The sequence below is a fragment of the Electrophorus electricus genome, chromosome 23 (assembly GCF_013358815.1).
Source record: "Electrophorus electricus isolate fEleEle1 chromosome 23, fEleEle1.pri, whole genome shotgun sequence".
In the NCBI taxonomy this organism is placed as follows: domain Eukaryota; kingdom Metazoa; phylum Chordata; class Actinopteri; order Gymnotiformes; family Gymnotidae; genus Electrophorus; species Electrophorus electricus.
Genome location: NC_049557.1, coordinates 5082954 through 5104761, shown reverse-complemented (window position 1 = coordinate 5104761; position 21808 = coordinate 5082954). Strand labels below are relative to the sequence as shown.

The 21808-nt window shown below is 47.9% G+C and overlaps 1 protein-coding gene across 2 annotated transcripts in view; it reads right to left on the bottom strand.

Moving 5' to 3' along the window:
* The window catches only part of agbl4 (ATP/GTP binding protein-like 4), a 249801-nt gene that overhangs the window by 163485 nt on the left and 64508 nt on the right, over positions 1 to 21808 (bottom strand). The gene's annotated exons all lie outside the window — the stretch shown is intronic.

Sequence of the window (21808 nt, the reverse complement as noted above, 5' to 3'; positions counted from 1 at the left end):
CGGCACGGGCGGGCAGATCGGATCCCGGCACTCTGCAGGTCAGCCGGCTGCAGGTGATTTGGGGGAGCCAGTGGCACAACGCCAGTCGCCGGCCGGAGCTCGGCATTCCACGTTGCCGCGGCGCACAGGGGAGGCCTACAGCACTCCTTTCTGCTCAAACACACGCAAACGTAGGCATACCGTTAGCAGCTTTTTTTAACCTCACACTCTGATTAAAGTCAGACAGGAAAAAAGGAGGCAGAAATATATAAATAAGGAAGACAATAATATAACCAAGTTTATAACCAAGCAGTAAATGACTCTTATTGATGGACCGTATCAAATTACCAACTAAGTCCAGGTGGTGGAAGTTAACAGTGTGCAGATGAAATCCTATTATAACCCCCTCCCTGTCAGTTTCTCCCCCGCCCCCCCTCCATCCACCCAGGCCTCCCTCTACTGCCCTCCCCATCTGCGACTGCAGGCGTAGAAGCAGGGGATTGTGGTTGGGCTAAATCAGGCCGGGCTAAAATGACATTTAACTGATGTTCAGAGGCGAGGCAGGCTCCTGTAGCAGCTAGATAAGACCATTGCTGCTGGCATTTCAATTACACTTTTACTGCCCTGCACATCTGTCGCCAGCCTACTTTCACTGTTTCCTCCACAGGCAGACCCATCCTCACCCCCCTAGCTTTTGCATCAGTTTGCTCTTTCTTCTTGTTTTTAACCTTTTTCCCCCCACTGAATTCAGAATCGGATGGATTGGACCATGTTGGTGAAGCATGCCTGAAGGCCAGGTGTGGCTGGGTCAGCTCGCTCTACTCTCAAATAATGGAAGGGGTTGGTGTGTGCGTCTAACTGTGTGTAACCATGAACTGCTGCTAATAAAAATCCTCAACCATTCCTTCCTAGAAACATCCACATCTCAGAACTAATACTTCATACTTTGGAACTCACAGAAAAAGTATCGCCAAAGTTCACTGACCTACGCTCTCATAGCAAGACCTTGTGCAAGAAAGGAGGTGCTTAGATGCAACCCCTTGATTATCAGCAGAAAGACAGTGGTCAGACTAGCTGTTCAACACATTGGTTAGACAGTGGTCAGACTTGCTGATCAACACATTGGTCAGTGGTCAGACTAGCTGATCAACGCATTGGTCAGACAGTGGCCAGGTTAAGGGCGACTCCTAATGCTTTTCTACGGTCAAACTCGATCGACAGACAGCACCTCTCTCTATGTTCTACAAGCCCTAGTCCTTGGCCGTGTTGGTGCTACCCTTCCGATGCCCATCATCAGCATCCAGCCGTGTGTTTCTTGCTTTAATGGCAGAGTCAGTGTGAGGTCAGCGCAGCGGCGGCGTGGGCATGGGCGGGGGCATCTCCAACTCATTAAGGGCTTTGTGCTGTGCACTCACGTGTACATGTGTGTGTGGGGGAGAGTGCTACACACACACAACCACGCCCCTGCACTCTAGTTAATCCACCCAGCCATTTGGGTTAGGCCTGCCTGTGAAGGCTGGGCACGGGGCGGGGGGCTTGACGGAGGAGGTCCACCCCCACCCCTCTTCCCACCAGCAAATGTAATTAGACCCGGAGCAGGGGGAGCGCACTGCCGTCCAGCCTGCCGGAGCTGTTGTTTCCATCGGGTGTGTCTACGGTCTAGCTCTCTTCATCACACCTGGGGCCCCGCGCCACAGCCAGGCCCTGCCCGTGGGGGAACATAACTCACTGCCCTGTTAGCACACGGCTCTGCAGCACACCGCGTATTTGCTTATGGGCTGGTGTGAGGAGTGAGAAGTCCTGGTTTCAGAGCCACTGCAGAAAGGAATCAGTCAGGAATTATTTGATCAGCTCTTTGGTACTTGAATGTTTGCACAAGCAGAATTAGGACTGTGAGATCATAGTGATAAATGCGATACAAGCTATACCAGGGTGGCATAGCAACTTCATAATTGACTTTATATAAACACAAAATAAAGAATAAACTAAGGTAAAACAAAGATTCAGGGCATTATAAGACGATGAAGATATTTTTCTTTTATTCCTAACACAAACACAAATGAAAAGAAATAAAAACAGAATGATGTGATCATAATGAGGTGTATAAAGGCATTCAGTGAACGAACAGGAAACACTTTAACTCTCCCTTCAACATATGGCCCTTAAACGTGAAGTAATTTGAGTGTAATGCAATGTAATCAAAATACATTTCTGAATGTGTGCATCCAAGCCTCTTTGAGCCTCACAGGGACACCTGTGAATCTGGACCATGTGATTTACATTTACAGCTTTTACAACTCCTGTCCCCAGTCCATTGACTTAGAAAAGTGCTTTGCTGTCTTCATGAAAGTAATCCTTATGCTACTATGTTATGCCAGAGTCTTAAAATCCCATGCATCTAGAACCCAGAGGAGAAAACACACACGAGAGAAACAACAGTCAAGTAACAGTTTACATTTATATATGGAAATTAGTAAGTACAAATTAGTATATATGTAAATGAGTTATTTCAAGTGCCTTGAAATGGTGAGGGATCACTCAAGTGTTTCTTGAAGAGATGGGTCGTCTATGCTGGAAGACAGCAAGGGACTCGGCAGTACAGACAGGTAGTGGAGATCGGTCCTCTACCTGGTGCTAGTACAGAAAAGAGCTGAGGCGTGTCTTCCCAGTGTCGAGAGGCGGTGTTTCCAGACAAGCTGTATTTGAAGTACAAAGGGTGCGATATATGGTGCTGGAAGTAACTAGAGCTTTTCAGGTAGGAGCAGGCAGGTTCGTTTTTAGCTTTGTAGTCAAGCATCGAGGTTTTAAATACGAAGCAGGCAACCGCAGGGAGCCAGCGCAGAGTGAAGTGTGAGACCTCCTGAATATGAATATTGAATATGAATCATGAAGCTGTGTTCTGGATCAGCTACAAGGGTCTAGTGGCATGTGTTTCAGCTGTGCGGTCTTGGGATGACAAGGCAAAGGACCAACAACTGAGTGGCTTGTTTGGAAGGAAGCGCCTGAATCCTCCCAATGCTATACTGAAATCTGTGTGTCTGGGTCATGCTAGTAAAACAGGCAGAGCTTAACAGCTGGGTGTCCAGGACTAGGTCCAGGTTTCTAACATTTTCATGGCACGATCAGAGTTCTCAAAGCAGATGACCAGACCCTGGCATGGGGTGGCATCACCAGGGACGTGTAACAACTCTGTCTTCATTCTGTTTATATGATGGGCAGCCATCCATGATAAGATAATCAGATAGGCATGCTGACAGTCAAATCGAGATGTTGGAATCTAAGGGAGGGAAGGAGAGAATGAATGTCATCATGATAGCGGTAGTAGGAGATGTAACCTCTCCTAAAGAACGAGTGCAGAAAGAAAAGAGAAGAGGTCCAAGCACTCGTCCTTGTGGTACGCCTGTGGAGAGCCCACAAGGAGCAGGCGAGGATCCTCTCCATGTCACTTGATATGAACGCCCCTGTAGGTGGGACGCAAACAACTGCTACGCTGAGTCCCTGATGCCAAAAGGAAAGAATGAATAAAAGAACACTGTGATTAACTACGTCAACAGCAGCAGAAAGGTCTAAGAGGACGAGGACTGATGACAGTTTGGCTGATCCAGCAGTATGTTTCTCAGTAACTGCGAAGAGGGCAGTTTCTGTAGAGAGTGCTGGTTTGAAGGCAGGCTGCTTGGGAGCCCGTGTGAGGGAGAGAGACAACTGACTACACACAGTGTTGTGGAGCTTTAGACAGAAAATACAGTGATCTACCAGAAGAAAGGCACATCTGCTTCCCTGTGGTCCACAGCAGGAAACCCAGGGTACCCGCTACAGAAGCAGACAAAACGCGGTGCAGGCGTCACTAGCGCGGCTGACGATCAGGCGTAACGCAGCTCTCCCCGCAGATCTGCCTCTTCCACACGGTCTGTTTAATTCGCCCATGTCCACTAATTGCATTAATATCTCTTCATACTGTGTCACAGCAGGTTACGATCAAGCTCACGTGGGTAGGAGGAGATGAAAACACATGCACGGTAAAACAACATCGCTGTAGATGTCATCTCAGTTCAGCTCCAATATAACTGTCTAGTGACCAAGAGGAGAAAGCCACTACCCTGTCACCTTATCACTAATACTGCAGTGGTGAACAGGGAAGGAAAGACAGAGGGAGAGAGGGAGAGAGGGAGAGAGAGAGAGAGAGAGATAGAGAGAGAGAGAGAGAGAGAGATAGAGAGATAGAGAGAGAGAGCACCACACATCACTTGTCCACTCCCTCCTGGCTCTTGGACTGAAATGACCTAGACAGAGCTCCAGAGCAGAAATAGCTGGATGTCAAACAGTGTTTGGGGGCAAATGGTGTCTTTTGATACTGATCGATCTGCAGGGAAACGTGCTCTGGGAAAAACACTGCTTAAAATATTTAACAGACTCTTCTAAACAGAGGGGGACATAAATAATACACTGTGACCTTTACAAAGTATGTTCTTAGAGAGAGGACACCATGTAAATACAAAAGTGAATAATGCAGGATATAGGCAGTGTTTGGACATCGGTATGCGTAGCTGAACCATACATGATGCACAGGAAGTCGCTTTTTCTTTGAAAGCTGAACTATGAACAATAGTTAACAAAACAGCGATCCAGACATGATAAAGGGGAAAGATTTGTCACATGAAGGCTGAGCTGCTCTATTTTACAGATCACAGTTTAAGTTAACAACAGGACTCCCTCTGGGTGTGTTATTTTTTGGACGCAATGTGAGCAGTGTGAAACATTCACATGACATGACAGTGGATGAACAGCAGGACCAGAGTACAAAGTGAATATTTTCACAGAGTTCATTTCGGATCAATTCAGGAAGGCCCATTCTGTTGACTGGTCCAGGGAAGCACTTTGGCAACGTAAAACCAGCAGCGACTGCATTTACAGGAAACTGTGATGCAGACACTGATGAGACAGACAGTGTCTAGCGACGCAAGGCAATGCAATGATTACCAAGATACTGAGAGACTAAAGACACTGATACAGTAGAAACCAAAGCAGATTACCTCTATTCTCAAAGGCATTCTTCACTCCACTACTACAGACTAGGCTGCAGGCTGTTTATTAGCGTGGCGTAGAAGCACACAGTAATGTCGTGTCTGCCTGGTGCGGTGTGTTAAGGATCTTCCTCGCTGTCTGAGGGCCAGACCTGTTCACAGAAAGGAGTGAGGACGTCACAGCAGCACGCAGACCTCTGGGTAGCCTGGGCCTGACACACCGCTGCTGGGAGAACCGCGAAAAACAGACAGGACGCCATGGCCTATCAGACTGGCAGAGGAAGACAGGCTCTCTTTTCCTCTCCCTCTGTTTTTCTCTCTCCCACTCGCCGCTGTTAGATCTGACAGGCCGTGTTGAGGCTGCCAGTGTCAGTGCCAGTGCTTTGGATCTCTGAAGGAGGTTAAGACCTCTAGTTACTGTGTGACACCATCACCATCACCCACACACACACCCACACACACACACACACAAACACACACACCCAGACCCACACATCCACCCCCACACACAGACCCACACACACACCCACACATACACCTACTTCAAAATCCAAAACAAGCATCCTTTAACAGCTTCAGAAACAGTACGTGTCTTTTTTTCCCCAAGAAAGAGAAGTGAAATTTCAGATCCTGGCTATTGATCAGACAGCAGCCTGCTAAGCGTTGTTCAAATGTCAGATTTTAATTTCCTCTTTTTCAAGCGGGTGCGTGAGGGAGATCAGATAGGAGCACGTTGTGACAGTCTTTTCAAGGCTCCAGAGCTGCCAGACGTTTGGTTTAGCGGCTGCGTCGTCGAGCCTTTTGTACCATAATCCTTTATTCTGCAGCAAAACCAGGAAGTGGACGCTTTCGGCTTGTTTGGCAAGAGGCAATCTATGGCTCCATTGTGTGGGTGTGAGGCGCGGCTCATGGCTGTTTAATTAGTCCCCCTACATTGCACCCCCCCCCCCCCCCCCACACACACACCCAGTGCCATCCATTGAGTGACAGGCTGACAAAATACAGTGAGCACAATGCAAGAGGTCACACTCACAGAGACAATGGAGCCTGGAGAGTTACAAAAGCAGTCCATTAACCTACTGAAGACTCTGTGCAGCCATTCAAATCAAACCACGCTATAAGGTAAAAACTGTCTGCCCCCTTTTGTGTGTGTGTGTGTGTGTGCGCGCGCGCGCGCGCCTGTGTGAAAGAAGCCAATGTTATATACATCTGCTCTCAACCTTTATATGTTTTGTTTTTTTCAATTCATGGTGCCAGTTCGCTGGGTCGACATTTAACAGCCCGCTGGATGCCGTGGTTCTGTGTTTCTCTAATTTAGGAGTTTATTCGCCTCTTGCAGGAGCCACGGCAGCGCGCTAGCCACAGCTCTGCACGTGCATGGTATGCTCTCTATACGCACAGAGGGACAGGAGAGGGAAGGTGGGCGGGGGCAGGGAGATAAAGCTCTATCTCAGTGTTCCTCCTGCTCTAAAACACAGCAGAGTTCATTTACTCAGCAGTCTCTCTCTACCACACTCTCCGTTTTTATCTCTCTCACGCGCTCCGTATCTCATTCTCCCTCTCTTTCCCGCACTCTCTCGCTCTCTCCATCGTTCACTCAGGGTCTCCTGTCAGGCTGCAGGGGAGAGGTGGAATTGTCAGAAGTGATGGATGACTATCAACCTTCTGCTGTCTTCCTCTCCACTCCTCCGAGATTTACACAACCGCCGACTACCAGGCATGAAAACCAATCTTTCTTTATATTCCTCTCCTCTTCCGTGCTCCCCCTTTCTCTCTCTCTCTCTCTCTCTCTCCCTCAGCTATCTATCCATCTATTTCCTCCCTTGCTTCTTTCCTATTCTATTATCTTAAGCCATTTTGTCCACCGACGAAGGACTGGGAGAACATCATATATCTATGCACCCAATCAACTCAGCTCGTGTGCGGGTAGTTGTGGCGAACAGCCGGTGACATGTTTTGGACGTGGCTATAAATCGTGAGCACCTATGACAAGCCTGCTGCCCCCCCTCACCAACACCAACACCAACCCCAACCCCACCCGACCCCACCCACCCGCAGTCATCCGCAAGCTGCAACACGACGACGACGCATCTAAACGTTGTAATTATAACACCGGAAAAGGTGCCACTGTGGGCTAATTGTGCTCTCAAAATAGTAATTGCTTTATTATCATGACTATTTTGGCGAGTGTAATGATCGTTAGAAGGCATTATGTTAATGCAATTAAGCTGTTGCATTATTGTTCTAGCCCTCCTAATTGGGGCTATCTCACAGGGCACATTCCTTAAACACACGCACTGATAGATTTAAACTGTGCTTCGAGAACGAGGTAGCAAGGCAAAGGAGCCTAGATCAGGATGATACTGAAAACACACACACACACTCGCAAACACTCATGACACAAATAATAATATAACATTCTCCCTGGAGACTTTAAATGTCACCAAATGTTACCAAAATGCATGACAGAAGAAAATAAAAACAGACTGTAATGCATGATAATGAACATGAGTAGTTCAGGCGATGTGGGCACCCCCTCTCCACGTCTGCCACAAACAAGCAATAAACGAGACATAGTGGCTACTGCAGTCCAGCAAGCAGTCCCTATGCGCAGCAGAGGGGCGGGGACTGTCACCTCCGTCACCCTGACGTCAGCAGACGTCACGCACTTGTGATCTGTGGCTGTGCATGGGACGATCTCAGGTCAGTGCTTACTTCCCGGGACAGATCTTAAACAGCCCTCGCACTCCGTTACCTGCCTGTTGAACAATCTTACCCTGCCTTGACCAGACACCGGCACGTTTCCATTGATATGGTAGAGTTCATTAAATACTAATGGGATTGCTGGCGAGACCCATATTACTCCTATTGTGCTGGTGCCCGGGATTGTTTATTTATTTATTGGCTGTTGACTTGTCTGTCTATTTTAAAGTCAGCAGGGTGAGATAGAGAGTGATTACCCAACAGCCCACAGCACATCCAGCAAATTTAAACTTGAGTGAAAACTGAAGAACACCATCACAGGGGCTTAGAGTGTTCTCTTTCTATCTCTGTCTCTCTCTCACACACACACACACACACACACACACGCACATGAGGTGAGATGCCTCGGCTAAATGCTTTCTGAGGTTATTTTTAACTGCTCTCTAGCTAAGTCCACTCCCTGTCAGTGGGCTAGTCTACTGGGACACCTCTGCCCAGATGGAGAGGAGGGAGGGGGGAGGGGAGAGAGAGAGCAAAAGAGAGAGGGAGAGAGAGAGAGAGAGAGAGAGAGAGAGAGAGAGAGAGAGAGAGAGAGAGAGAACACATGCATGAGTTTGATGGCTTGTCTCCTAACACACCAAAAATCCTCTCTTGACCTCTGAGTGACCCACGGGCACAGGTATTGCCCTTTCACTGTGCCATGCCTGCACTGCCATGTGATATTCCATTCTGCTCTGCAGAACTTCAAATCCCAGCACCCTCCAGGCCAGCAAGCAGGCAGATGGGCGGCAGAGATGGCCAACCTGGCTGTGTGGCCCGGCCAGCAGGTTAGGTCAAGTAGTTTTACTTTCCTTAAAATTCCCCACTGGTGATGTTTGAGGCAAACACAAACACATTTTACGGCAAACATGTGAGAGTCAATATGTTATTCAGCTTTTTTTCCTCAATCTGCGATAATTACAATACAGCCTCCCGGCCATAACTGACACAGCGCCAGTTCCCCCCACAGGCCAGAGAATGAGTCACAGAGAGATAAATAATGCAGCAGTATGTGTGGTCGGTATATGTGTGGTCTCTGTGTGTGTGTGTGTGTGTGTGTGTGTGTGTGGGTGTGTAGGTCCTGAGTGAGTGAATGCAGAACAGGGCTATAAATACACCTCTCCAGGACAGTTCACACACTGCTACAACCACCAGGTGTTCTCCAACGCTTCTACAGTCCACATGAATATGCAGATTCAAGGCAGAAAAAGGCAAATAAATAAAAGTGAGTGGATACGTGTGTGCGTGTTTGTGTGTGTGTGTGTGGTTGTCCGTCTGTGTGTTTATGTGCGCACGCCGAGATTTCCTGTGCTCACAGGCGCTGCTGGCTTTTCACCTCCTCCATTTTGAAGCAGGAGATGATGGATCTGGCCTTCTGTCCTGCTGCTGTTGGCCCATCAACACCAGTTGAAATGAGAAAATTGAAGTGGGGGGCTGTTATTGCCTCTGACACACGCAGTGGACGGGGGGGGGGGGGGGGGGGGGGGGGACAGGCTGAAGGAGCAGGAGAGAAAGGGAGAGAGGGAGAGAGAGAGAGAGAGAGAGAGAGAGAGAGGGAGAGAGGGGGAGGTGAATTATGCTACAGCACTGTTACTCATGCCCATTTTCCTGTCGCTCTCCCAGGCCATATGCTTCTACAGCAGTGCATGCACCATCCGCCCAGCTCTAAATAACACGCAGGCCAATATCAGGCCAAAATAGCTGGGGGGGGGGGTGGGGGGTGGGTTATGAGCAAGCCCGAGTCAAGAGTGGCAACAACAAGGGCATCACAGGTCAGGCAGCAATGCTGCGTAGGCAGGAAATGATGTCATAGGTCAGCGGGAGCGCCACGCGGGGCCCGGCGACCTCTCGGCCCGAGCGGATCAGCAGGAGTGGTGGAGAGGTGCAGCCTGTGTGCACACCACTGCCTCTGCAGAATACCAACGGGCTGCGTGGAACCCTTTCAGCAGACTAACGACCTTATTAATTAACCAGCGGTCGACGGACTCCTTCTTCTTCTCTTTAACGCCTCCGTCGCTCGTCAGACCGTGTCTGTGGGTGTGGGTGGTTTCGCCCCCATCTGTTGCGGTGTTTGGGCATCGTGGGCTGATGATTTGAGGAGCTTTTAAAAAGGTGGGGGGGGGGGGGGGGAAGGAGGGATAGAAGGGAGCACAGAGAAAGAAAGAAAGAAAGGGGGGGGGGTCGTCACCTGTGCTTGCTTGTCACCTGGGCTAGAAAAAAACAACAACACCATGGTGCCCTGGACTGCTGCTCCTCCACTGCTCCACCATCCCTAAAGCTCCACCGCCGCCCCACCGCCCCTTCAGGGCTGCTCCTGCGTAGCGAGGTGTTGGAGGCTGCTCGGGACAGCAGGGGTTTGGGCGTGTTAATGCACGTGGCAACCTTTGGAAAGTCACATTTAACGGAAAGTGATGGCTTTTCCTGCAGCTGACTGATTAGAGTCTGATGAACGCGGAAAACATCACGCCTACCATCGATTCCCGGCGCAAATGAATCAATACAGCACCAAACTGCGCACACAACAACAACAACAACAACCCCCCCCCCCCCCCAAATCTGTGCCCTGCATGCGACCAAACAGATCCTACAAACGCATGTCGCAGTTAGCAGGAGAGAAAGGCCTTGAAGGACGAGCCTTAAAGCTCCTCTCATTTCTACCAGGGGCAACATCCTTCTGGCTATTTCCATTTACATGAGCCAGTGTTCCTGGTGAAATCCCACTAACAGTGGAGGCTTAAAGAAGGCCCCCGTTTTCCACGCCTCTGGAGCAAACCGAAAGCCCTGGGCCAGAAAGAGCCTCCCCACAGCACTTTAAAGGGCCTTTGAAAGATGGCTGTCCAAAGATAAAGGTGCCTGTCTAACGCCACAGACCAGCAGCGGCAGTCAGCCTGTAAGGGCAGTGTGGGGTGTGCGGTCCCTTCAAACATGGCTGGAATCACTGTCCTGTTGGCTCGTGTTAAGAAGTCAAGCTGGCCTGGAAACAATGTGGTTTTGTAAATTCCCTTCCAAAAAAGTAGACCCGTGCGTGTAATCTTTGACTTTTCCTGTCATGTGAATGGGAAGGCTTGCAAGGTTAGGTCTGAGCACAGGCCGCCCAGGGATTCACATTCTCCCAAGACCAAATTCAATGTTAGACCTCACTATCGATTTCTCTATAAAAGCCAAAGCAGGCATGAGGTTGGATTACCTTCATCATATTAAGCGAGCGCTAAGAGCAGCATATGGGTTTGCTAATGGTGGTATGCTAACATGCTCCAGGGAAGGTCAGAGATAAGAGCTCTGATAACAAGAGAGAGCAGTAGAAACACATAGTAATGTCTTTAGCTCCGGGCTAACATTTTAGCATGCCAGAACCAGCCGTCAAGCTAGCCATAATCAATTTAGCGTCCGTTGCGCTAGGTAGAGAGAGTTGATAATTACAGTATTTACTTAACATTTTGAGTAAGACTGAAATATCAGCTGTAAAGACCACATCACATAAATGATCAACAGTTCATATTACTTTTAATGCCGAATACATGTTATTTTAAATGTGGCCTAGTATAAAAAATTATACTGAAACCTAACTCGCCAGATTACACACACACACACACACACACACACACACACACACACACACAATGTGTGCGTTCGTGTTTTTGTTTGTGTGGGAGAGGAGGTAATTTAGATGCAGGAGGAAAGCCTATAAAGATGATAGAGTGAATATCATTCCAGGAGATCAAATTAATTAATCCACCACCTGGCACAACGCAGATAAAACAAGAATGCGAGAGCAAATAGTACAGCAAACAACACGAAATGGAGTGAGGGAAAGAAAGAAAAACAACAAAGAAACAAAGACAGAAAGGAAAAGAACATTATACACGAGTTCCTAAAAAAAGAAGGGGGGGGAAATTGACATCAAAAGGTATAGTGAAATGTGAGTTGCCATAGTGACTAGAGAAGGTGTGCCAGTCACAGACATAATCACAGGAGCTGGTGAATGTAGCTGTCTGTGTTCCACAGGCGAGAAGACAGGCCTAGCACCATCAGGCTGTCTCAGACTGTTAAAGAGACTCGCCACAAAGCATCTCGAGATGCAGTCCTGGACAGCAATTATTTGGGCTGGCAAGGACAGAGAGTGCGTGTGTTTGAGGAAGCCTGAGCTTGGCCCAGCCCTGCAATGTGTGGGAAGGACAGGCATGCCTCGGCCTGACTGAGGTCCTGTCTAACACAAGTGCAGGAGTGGGACTCCCTGTAAAGAAGCCCGCTGCACACCTCAAACAGCCGAGCATGCGTGCGTGTGTGTGTGTGGTGTGTGTGTGTGTGTGTGTTGGGGTGGAGGGTACTGGTGCTGACTCCAGGAGATCAGAATGATGGGACTGGATTCACCCTATGTCAGTCTAGAGGGGATTACTACCTAGGTGACCCATTTCCCTCACTGGGCCTTTGTGTGTGTGCAGAACTGCTGAGACACAGGTCCACACATATGTACACAGGCACGTACACACACGCGCACAATCATGCACGCACGCACACACACAAACATACACACACTAGATTTCACTTGGTCAACAAAAGATAATGAGAGGATTCAGCCATTTTGTTGTGTGTATGGGCTGGAATAGGCACGGGTAGGGATCATCCTGGATTTGGCCTTGGCCACCGCTGAAACGATCAGCGCGGGTGCGGCTCGTGCATACTCAGCACACCGGAGTCAGAGTTCCCAGTCAGATCGGTCTGCTCCTCCTGCACGCCGTCTCCTTAAAGGCAACATGCGCAGGCAATATCTGCTTGCCATGTTATACACTGCGTCCTTCCGACTGTAAATAAGATCTCATTTATCTTGCAGTATCACTTAAATACTAAAGTAAACGAATTGTGGATTTGAAGAATATGAGCGAGCGAATGAACCCGCTAATGGCAATTCTGGAAACATCGTGGTTTCATTTCCATTAATGAATTAAAAGAAGCTTAGCGCTTCCCCGCCAACACACTTTACTGCGTGAAGGTCTTCTACAGAGCACGCATTTCATAGCCATTTCATAGCCATTCCAATATAACCCACAATTCCATACTTAATTCATAAATTCAATACTTAATTAAGTAAGCCTGATAAAATCATAAATACATTTGGAAAATAAATCACATTAATTTCTCGAGTATTTCAAGGTCCATTGTTTTCACATTTTTTCTAAAACCTATTTGTTTTTAAATTTAGCTTGCAGTTTTCAAGGTTATGGGTAACACACCTTGAAATTTCCATTGCATACATATTCTAATAGAATATATCTGGGGGTTGTTTCGACATTCTTTCTTTTCCTCAATAACAGAGTAAGTGTGGGAAACCAAAGCCCATTTAACAAAACACTACCCCAAGGAGACTGGCACTGAAGCAGTCTGTCAGAAAAAGTGTCACTAATTGCAATTTGAATGATGATTCTGGACCACTCCTGCAGAGTAATGCTATCAAAGCATCAAAGAGTGCAAGGCTTTAAACTTCATTCTGTACAGCTAATTCTATTCTTTACAGCTAAACGCAAACGTGCACTTAAGTGTACCATTGCCTGAATGGATACTAGCCATTCTAAATCTATTACTAGCTATGTCTTTGTATGAGCTTTGTACTTCACGTGGCTGTTTTTCTGATGTGGTCTGAGCCAAAGTCTAAACACCACCCCACCCCCTCCAAAAACCCCATTCTCTCGCAGACGGACTTGCTTCAGCACTGACATTAAACATTCTTAAAGACTTGTCTTCTAAGTTAATATTTTACCATGATGGGAATGCAAATGAAAACATGAAATTAAATATCAATATGTATATAATGCTGCTACCTTCTCTAGCTTCAAATGTGAAACCTGAGATGACATTCATTCCTCAGCTGGGCCATTCAACGGTAATGGGAAAAATAAGACTTCCCTTGATCTGTCCTTTGGCGTTCGCTTGCCGATAGCTTGGGCAGAGCGCTAGCACATCAGAGCGCCGAGCGTCCTGTATGGAGAAGGGGCGGGCAGAGAAGGGCTCAGGAGAGTTCTAGTCAAGGTGATCCAGCACCCGCTGGAGCTGAAGACCTCTGAAGAGCAGGACTAGGACCTGTGTGTGTGTGTGTGTGTGTGTGTGTGTGCGTATGTGTGGGCAGGCTTCACCTTTACGCGTCGGGAACAAAAGCAGCCAGTGAGCGGGGGCCGCGGCGTCGGACTTTAGCTTGATTAAATGGTCAGTGAGTCGGAAAAGCGCCCTGATGTGATCCGTGACCTCTGGCCAAAATCTTTTTTTATGAGAAAGATTAAATGAAAGCACCTTCAAAAGGAACCGCAGGGACAAAGTCAAGTTAGCCTCTCTGGAGGAGGACGAGGGGGAGGAGAAAACACCATCAAAGCAGGGAGGTAGGCTCCACAGTGCAGGAGAGTTATCCAGCAGAGGACAGTTATCCTCACCACAGGCTGGAGGTGCCTGATACGCCAGCTCCGCTCCTCCTAGTATTTAATACACTACAAAAACAGCACAGCCCCTACTGCGATCCTGAACTACTGGCATCTTTGGGATATTCAAATCAGCAAGGATACAGTTACTCCAACACTATATATACATGCGTACTGTATTCCGACCTGAACTGACACTGCAAATGTTTCCAGTAACACTTATCCACAAGTATCCAAAAATAGGAAACCATGACACAATTAATCAGATGCTAATCATAATCTAGCAACTGACTGAATAAATACGGCACATGTTTATTGTCAGGCATCAAATTTTAGATTGAGTCACCGTCCCTATCAGCATTCATCATTACCAGTGAGCCAAGAATGAGTTTATGGGGAATGGAGGAAGAGTTTTGACAATTCATTTACTAATGCACAAGCGTCAACAATTTCCTTTAGTAAATCATAGTTATGAAGCAGCACACCCTTATTTACTGCTGCGCTCCAAAATTACAACAAAGGCCATCTCAGATGTGACACTACACCCTCCTGCAGTGAGTTTTCGTAGAATTCAATTAATTGTAAAGCAGCTTTAGACAAAGACAGGTAACATGGGCCTGGATCTAATAAAGTGTGGTCTTACTTATTCAATCATTTATGCCAATTGTGACTCGCGCTTGCTTTTAGTGACAAGCGCACCTCTTTTGGAAGATCTTAAAATGTTCTACTTCTGCGTATTTCTGTTCTGTGGTAAATGGTGCATAATGCATATTTTCAGAAACGAAAAAGTGGTCTTTGTTCTGTGGGATGCTGAAATGGCTACTTTCACAATTCAGCACCATTTTAATCAGTGACAATCCAATCACAGGCATTCTTATAGCAATCAGAAAGAGAAGGGCCAGGACCAAGAGAGAGTGTCAGAGAGAGAGAGAGAGAGAGAGAGAGAGAGAGAGAGAGAGAGAGAGAGAAAGAGCGCTACAGCATTACACACTTTCCTATCTGGCAAGCTGCAGGGACCCAAATCATGTCTCTATGAAGTCTTGATTAAAACGACTTTACAGAGTCAAATGCCGTGAGTGCACAAAACACGCAATTTATCGTTACAATTTAAGCAAAGAACACCATGCACAAGATGTCAAAGCTTTGTCAAGGGATTATGGCAAAGAATTTAGACTCTCGGAATAATCTCTCCTTATCATTCAGCATTCAAAGTAGAACAAATTGAAGTCCGACGTCAAAGCTGAGATGGTAGTTCGGAAGATCTCCGCTGGAGCTGCAGAGTGAGCAGACAGGGCACAGTGCTCTCGCCACACTGGCCTGACACTCACTCAAACGGCCAGAGGCTTGTTTCGGGTGTGCGGCCGTGGTACAGATATGCGGTAGGATGAGCTGCAGCTCTGACACACACCGGCGCCATAGTCCAAGGCTTCCATATCCAGACACTCCAGAAGGGAGTGATGGTGCCTTTGAATGTCACATGACTTTAGTTTTTGCTTTTCTCGGGCGACTGTTTGTTTCATTTTTTCCGAGCGAGCGGCAGGACAGCTGATAGGAGCCGGCTCCTGGGGAGGGAGGAGATTAGAGATCTCCCCTCTCTAGCCCTTTTTTCCTCTACCTCTGTCTGCATCAAGGTTCCCCTTCAGAGGTGCTGGGCTCTCCCGTTGGGGAAAAGAGCTAGTCTCACCACGGCAACAAGCCTGAGCCGGCCAAATTCTACACGGGGCTTTGCCAAACTCCACAGCCTCATTACTAAACCTTCCCACTGACTGTCATAGAGTGTGAGAAACCTCTTACTTGGCCGACGAAACCCTCGAATGCTATTTTCTCTCTCACTTCCTTTGTTGTCTCTCTCTGTCCTTGCTTGCTCATTTTTTCGCTCTCCCTTTCACTTTCTCTCCCTCCCTCCCTCCCTCCCTCCCTCTTCTCACTGCATGAAGGAAAAATGTGACTTTCATGGATCAGGAGAGGAGCTGACTCAAGCAGTCCAGAGCTCCAGCAAGCCACAGGGACGGTTGTCCTCCTGCGCGGCCCAGGCCTGGCTCGCTGGGCTGGGACCGGGCATGTTCGGAGCCTGCCTGCCTAGAGCTGTCATGGTCTGGAGCTTGTGCCATTATCCCTGTGACTGAGGACCGACTGATCCACCTGCTCCTGCTTTATTGAGTTGGATAAATATAATACCTCACTGCCATCCATTAGCTATTTATACCACAGACCCTAATGTGGGCTTTTTTTTTTTTTTTAGGCACGCATTAGGGTTAAGAGGGCTGCACCAGATCACTATCTGTTCGGTATCTGCATCAAACTTTCCCGGACGGAGGCCAGCACGCTCTTCCAATGCGCGGCTGCAAGGCCAACGTCAAAGCCTATTAACAGATAGCGGGCCGAAGCTAGGCAGCTAGTTTGGCATCTGGAGACATTTGCGCAGGCTAAAACTAATGCAATCAGCAGAACTGTAAAAAAAAAAAGAGCTTTCAGCAGCAATGCGCAGAGCTGGTGCCTCTGGGACAGATGTTCTCATGTAGCAACGGGAAAATGTGAACCCTGGTTAAAGAGAAGGGCAGTAGGAGTAAACAGTTTGTGTCACGCAGCCTGGTTGTGTGTGTTTGTGTGTGAGCGCACGTTAGCCTGTGTGATTCATAAAGTGAAAGCTAGTTGATTTTAAACAAGGCTTTCTAGAAACATCTGCACCTGTCTGACTGCACACACAAGCCGTACTGTGAAAGATGCATATGAAAATGAATGCTCATAATAGAGCTAGGACGCAAGTGCGATTTATATCTTGACCCAGCATGCATAATGAAGCTGCTTAAATACACAGCGTTTGTGAAACCAGATGAATGAATCAGTTATAATTAGCAGAATTCCTCTTTGGAAGTTTGGGTCATGTGTGCAGACTGGCATTATGTTGCAGATGGCAGGGTTTGCCCAAACAAAGGGAAGAACAATTAGCTTAACGCTGTAGCTGTGATTAGCAAAATGTGTGTTTGCAAGCACTGCTGTCACAGCTCCCTTGGCCACCCTCCACCCGATAACATGATCTTTGTGGGCGGGATTAACTACCTGATTTTTTCCTCTGTGGCAGACACAACCAATCAAATTGGCTCTCCTCCACTCCAGGAACCCAGGATGATTTGATCCTGTACAATGGCGGCTGGGACAGGTCACCTAGGCACGAATGACGTCTTATTTACGTGTAGAGTGGCCTGACTGCTTTGTTAAAGTAACAATGATGTGATAAAATCAAATAAAAAATTGGGCTTTGATGTCATGTGAATTTGCTGAAACTGTAATGCTGCAGATTCTAATAAAGAAATTGCGTGTGTGTGTATGTGTGTGTGTGTGTGTGAGAGAGAGAGAGAGAGAGAGAGAGAGAGAGAGAGAGAGAGAGAGAGAAAGACAGAGAGACAGAAAGAGGAAAAATAGATAAAGAGTGAGTGACTATGTGTTCACAACAGTGAGGATGGAGACAGTGAAACTGGGGGGTGAGCCAGACCCCAGGAAGCCTCCTGATATATGAACTCAACCCAGGGCTTTCCTAATGAGATCCTCAGTGCTCCATTTCTCAGTGTGTGGAGGAAAAACAGATCCTGCTCCACAAACACCAAGTCTGTTTAGATCAGGGCTAACGCTCTGCTCGCAGCCACCCCGCGACAGCTTTCAGCAGAGCTGAAGGGCCTGTGTTTGTTTTTGTGCGTGTCAGAGGGTCAAGTTCTCTCTCGCTGTCTTCCTGGCTCTTTCTCTCTCAGTGGATTTGACAGGTAGGGAGACAGATCATCGGAGCACGACGCCTAACAGTCACCCCCTTCTCCCTCCAAATACACATGCTCAAAGCCGTTCGGCCTCCGCCTCATCTCCAGACATCTGCCTCCTTGAGGCCAAACGCTGCAGGCCTTGAGAGAGGTTCACCAACCGCTCACCGCACCAAGAAGCCTGAGCAACCCCAACCTTGTTTACTTGCCGTGACTAAAATGGGTGTCTATGTGGTCGATCATTTCTGGTGAGGCGTTTGTGCCGAGCAGGGCTGTGTGTGCGTTTGTGTTCATATACACTATATGGACAAAAGTATTGTGACACTGACACATTACACCTATAGGAGCTGTTATGAAACCCCATTCTAAATCCATAGGCATTGATTTGGAGTCGGTCTGCCCCTTTGCAGCTATAACAGCTTCACTCTTTTGTAAGGCTTTCTACAAGATTTTGGAGTGTGTCTGTGGGAATTTTTGCTCACTCATCCAGAACAGCGTTTCTGACGTCAGACACTGATGTTGGACGAGAGGGCCTGACTTGAGGTGTTCGATGGGGGTCAGGGTTCTGTGTGGGCCAGTCCAGTTCTTCCACACCAAACTCACCCAGCCATGCATTTATGGACATGGCTTTGTGCACTAGGACACACAAGGCCTACCCCCACAAAGCTGGAAGCATACAATCGTCTAAAATGTCTTGGTATGCTGAAGCATTAAGATTTCCCTCCACTCCTCCACTGGAAATAAGGGGTCTAGGCCAACCTGAAAAACAACCCCACAGCATAATCCTTCCTCTGCCAAGCTTTACACTGTGCTGTCAGGAAGGTGATGTTCTCCTGGCATTCACCAAACCCAGACTCGTTGATCAGACTGCCAGACAGAGAAGCGTGATTCATCACTCCATACGTTTCCAGGGTCCAGCGATGGCATCATTTACACCACTCCATCCGACCCTTGGCGTCGTGCTTGGCCATGGAAACCCACGCCATAAAGCTCCGAGCGCAGTTTCTGTGCTGATGTTAATGCCAGAGGAGGGGTGGAACTCTGCAGTCACTGAGTCAGCAGAGCGTTGGCGCCTCAGCACTCACCGACCATGCTCTGGAACTTTACGTGGTGGAGTCGCTGTGGTTCCTGAACACTCCCAATTGTCAATAATACACTCACATCGGATCATGGAATATGTAGGAGGGAACAAAGCTGACTTACTGCAGTGGTGGTGTCTGGTTACAGTACCACACTCGAATTTAGTGAGCTCTTTAGTACAACCCATTCTTTCACATATGCTTGATTTCATACATCTGTGGCAATGGGACTGAATGAAACACCAGAATGACTAAGATGTATGTCCCAATACTTTTGTCCATGTAGTCTCCATGGAGACGAAATATCTGCAGAAGGAACATCTGACATGTTTGACCTTGTGAGGAACATCTTGTGGCTTACAAAAACTGAAACTTTCATTTGAAAACCCAAGTCTTAAATGTTCTTTTGGTTGCTAAAGTTAAGATCATGATTTGGATTGGGTGTAGGTGTAGTGATAATTAGTTACGGTAATCATTATGTCAGTGGAAAGTCCTTACAAGGATAGTAAAAAAAGACTGTGTGTGTGTGTACCTGTGTGTCACTGCACCTGCTGTCAGTACTGGACATGAAGCTGACAGTTCGTTTATGTGGGATTAGGCTGGGAGGATTTCCACTCACTGCTGCTCCGCCGAGATGCCCTTGGACAGAGAAAGGACGTGCTCAGAGTCCTGACACAGCCACCACCGCAAGCACCACAACCCCTCCGACGCACAGCCCCCCGACGAACCACCACAACCCCCCCACCCCGACCCAGCAGAAGCTCAGAGGGAGCGGTGAGCTCGGTGGGAGTGGTGCTTAACGGCGGAGCGTTTAAAGCACAGGGGGCTCTGCCAGGGGCTTTGTGGCGCGTGACGCTCAGCAACTCTGCGTTTCATCAATCTAGCCCGCCTCCAATGGCGACAGTCCCGGAACGTGAGGCCAGCTTTAACAAGCACAGCTCCGCCGTACCTCCATACATCTCCACCCAGCGGCATGCTGCAGGGAACAGTGGAGCGGAGTGAGGGCACGTGGGGTACGTGTTTCCTTACATACCTCCGTCAGTTCTGTCTCGCTGGGACACCATGCTATTTGTTGAATTTTCTAATGCCAAAATAGTGACAGGTCCATTTCTCTCGGGTATAGAGAGATGTGACGAGAAAGAGGCAGAGAGAGAGAGAGACAGAGACAGTCAGACGCAGAGAGAGACAGTCAGAGGCAGAGAGACAGAGAGAGACAGTCAGAGGCAGAGAGAGACAGACAAAGACAGTCAGAGGCAGAGAGACAGTCAGAGGCAGAGAGAGACAGAGGACACAGGGCACCTAATTATCCTGCATTATGAGGGACAATATGCAGGAGATAATCCTAGCTACTTAGACAAGGATGGTTAAAGTGGAGGACTGTCTCTGTGTGTGTGTGTGTGTGTGTGTGTGTGTGTGTGTGTGTGTGTGTGTGTGTGCGTGTGTGTGTGTGTGTGTGTCAGACAAGGTGGGGGTACGGACTGCATGATCCCAGGGTCCATCTCGGTCCAGGCTGGAGACAGCGATGTAATTCACTCAAATGACTAATGTCTTCATTGGTGAAAAATTAATGATTTTTCCAGCCAGGGTTAATGGACATGTCAAACTCAGAAAATGAGTTGTTTGAAAGTAAATTACTGTAATCTATATTTAGGCAACTGTGTTAGCCTCATCAAGACAGCAACACCAGCAGGCCTTTGCCAACTCACAACACACACACACACACACACACACACACACACACACACACACACACACACACACACACACCATCATGTCTCAGAGCTCAGCAGGAGACGAGCCTCTCAAGCATCTTCCACCTCTGTCATTAATTTTATTTATTTATGCGTTGGGCTCTAATTTCTCCTAATCCACGGATAACGCGCTCCTCATCCTGCGCCTCCACACTGGGAGGTGGTGGGGGTTGGCGCAGCCTGGGAGCCGCTCCCAGGCTCCAGACGCCTGCCCATCCATCATGCACGCTAAAGAGGGGGCGGATGGACCTGGATGGCATGCCGCAGCCCACAGCTCGGCTCTGCACTGGTGCTCCAGATCTGTTCCAGCCCAGGTCGGGAATTCCAATACTGGTCCTAAAGAACAGGGATGCCCTTATGGATGCCCATGCTCGCTCTGCAAGTCTCTGACACGGGTCAGTGCTGACAATTCGCAGGGCGAGGTTGAAGAGACAGGATCAGACACGTCAGCCCTGGCTACTGAAAGATCTGTTTGAACAGCAGAGACAGTTCCACATGCTACCACAGGGGGAGCTATTGACGTTCCGACGCTTCATGCCACCAGTAACGAGTGATGTGCACTTGTGGGTCTGATAGGTACATTTTCATTAAAGGAGCTGCTCATAACATTACACCTGATTGTGTCTTTGCTTGCAGGGATGATGTTAATGATGGAAGTGGAATAGTTTCCACGGGGAATGTCTGAATAGACTTTCCCACTGAACATGCAGAAACATATCCCATGTCATGTGGTCAGAAAGCTTTCAGAAATGTTCGACATGAGATAGAGTTTGTAAGTCATACACTGTCAGTCCTAACATATAAATGGGTGTGTCTATCTGTGATCCAATTCCAAACTAATTATATTCCACCCTTATAAATCGATACATAAAATCCTGCGTGCCATGCAGTGCAAAACATTCTGATCTGCGCCCTGCATGTCCAGAGCATCATACCTCATCTCACATCTTCACAATACACGATACTTACCACTAAAATTAGTTTTCTGAGATTTGCCAAACAGAAAGTTTGACAAGGTGACACCACCGTCGCTGTTTACAGGGTGTGAATAATTGGTCTAAATGTCTATTTTTTACGAACCAT